Raw genomic sequence first — 2,500 nt, forward strand, 5'->3', positions numbered from 1 at the left:
AATGCTTTGCTCGAGACGGATTTCGATTTGGAGGTCCCCCGAGTTAATTTTGCCCATTATGACTCCTCGCCCGCACGCTCGTGCACCCCGGCGTGCACGTGGGCATCGTTGGCTAAAAAATGAAGTTTGGAGTTTGGGTTTGAAAATTTTATGGGAGCTTCCTAGAAGCCTAAGAAGTGCTTTGCTCGAGACGGATTTCGATTTGGAGGTCCCCCGAGTTAATTTTGCCCATTATGACTCCTCGCCCGCACGCTTAAGCACCCCCGCGTGCACGTGGGCATTGTGTGCTAAAAAATGAAGTTTGGAGTTTGGGTTTGAAAATTTTATGGGAGCTTCCTAGAAGCCTAAGAAATGCTTTGCTCGAGACGGATTTCGATTTGGAGGTCCCCCGAGTTAAGTTTGCCCTTTATGACTCCTCGCCCGCATGCTCGTGCACACCGGCGTGCACGTGGGCATCGTATGCTAAAAAATGAAGTTTGGAGTTTGGGTTTGAAAATTTTACGGGAACTTCCTAGAAGCCTAAGAAATGCTTTGCTCGAGACGGATTTCGATTTGGAGGTCCGCCGTGTTAATTTTGCCAATTACGGCTCCTCGCCCGCACGCTCGTGCACCCCGACGTGCACACCGGCGCGCACGTGGGCATCGTATGCTAAAAAATGAAGTTTGGAGTTTGGGTTTGAAAATTTTACGGGAACTTCCTAGAAGCCTAAGAAATGCTTTGCTCGAGACGGATTTCGATTTGGAGGTCCCCCGAGTTAATTTTGCCCATTACGACTCCTCGCCCGCACGCTCGTGCACCCCGGCGTGCACGTGGGCATAGTATGCTAAAAAATGAAGTTTGGAGTTTGGGTTCGGAAATTTTATGGGAGCTTCCTAGAAGCCTAAGAACTGCTTTGCTCGAGACGGATTTTGATTTGGAGATCCCCCGAGTTAGTTTTGCCCATTATGACTCCTCCCCCGCACGCTCAAGCACCCCCGCGTGCACGGGGGCATCGTATGCTAAAAAATGAAGTTTGGAGTTTGGGTTTGGAAATTTTATGGGAGCTTCCTAGAAGCCTAAGAAGTGCTTTGCTCGAGACGGATTTCGATTTGGAGGTCCCCCGAGTTAATTTTGCCCATTATGACTCCTCGCCCGCACGCTTAAGCACCCCCGCGTGCACGTGGGCATTGTGTGCTAAAAAATGAAGTTTGGAGTTTGGGTTTGAAAATTTTACGGGAACTTCCTAGAAGCCTAAGAAATGCTTTGCTCGAGACGGATTTCGATTTGGAGGTCCCCCGAGTTAATTTTGCCCATTACGACTCCTCGCCCGCACGCTCGTGCACCCCGGCGTGCACGTGGGCATCGTATGCTAAAAAATGAAGTTTGGAGTTTGGGTTTGAAAATTTTATGGGAGCTTCCTAGAAGCTTAAGAAGTGTTTTGCTCGAGACGGATTTCGATTTGGAGGTCCCCCGAGTCAATGTTGCCCATTATGGCTCCTCTCCCGCATGCTCAAGCACCCCTGCGTGCACGTGGGCATTGTATGCTAAAAAATAAAGTTTGGAGTTTGGGTTTGGAAGTTTTATGGGAGCTTCCTTGAAGCTTAAGAAGTGTTTTGCTCGAGACGGATTTCGATTTGGAGGTCCCCCGAGTCAATGTTGCCCATTATGGCTCCTCGCCCGCACGCTCAAGCACCCCGGCGTGCACGTGGGCATTGTATGCTAAAAAATAAAGTTTGGAGTTTGGGTTTGGAAGTTTTATGGGAGCTTCCTAGAAGCTTAAGAAGTGTTTTGCTCGAGACGGATTTCGATTTGGAGGTCCCCCGAGTCAATGTTGCCCATTATGGCTCCTCTCCCGCATGCTCAAGCACCCCTGCGTGCACACCGGCGTGCACGTGGGCATTGTAGGCTAAAAAATGAAGTTTGGAGTTTGGGTTTGGAAATTTTATGGGAGCTTCCTTGAAGCCTAAGAAGTGTTTTGCTCGAAACGGAATTCGATTTGGAGGTCCCCCGAGTCAATTTTGCCCATTACGACTCCTCGCTCGCATGCAATATCTACTCCTGTCAGAGCTGTGGTTTTACTTAAGACTACTATAGGGGGGGGGGAGTTCTCAGCACCAAGAGCTGCAAGTAAGGCCATTGCTTGCTTTGCAGTCTCGATTGCTCTACTAGTGAATAGTAGATGTCTTGGTTAGCTTGGAACGAAAAAAAAAATTTTTTGGGGAAAAAAAAAAAAAAAAGTTTTTGTGAAAAAAAATTTTTCGAAAAAAAAAAAAAAAAAAAAAATTTTTTTGGATGCCTCGGTCTTCTATTTGTTTTGCTTGGGTAGATTAGGAAAAAAAAAAAAAAAAATTTTTTTGTTGGATGCCTCGGTCTTCATATTCTTTCTCGGCTATTTCGAAAAAAAAAAAAAAAAATTCCGGGAAAGAGAAAAAAAAAATTATTTTTTGTTGGTTGCCTCGGTCTTCATGTTCTTTCTCTGGTATATGGGAAAGAAAAAAAAAAAAAAAAAATTTTGGATGC

This window comes from Cornus florida, unplaced genomic scaffold (genome assembly GCF_030987335.1).
Source record: "Cornus florida cultivar Cherokee Brave unplaced genomic scaffold, ASM3098733v1 CherokeeBrave_3.0.0_Hap2_scaffold_55, whole genome shotgun sequence".
In the NCBI taxonomy this organism is placed as follows: domain Eukaryota; kingdom Viridiplantae; phylum Streptophyta; class Magnoliopsida; order Cornales; family Cornaceae; genus Cornus; species Cornus florida.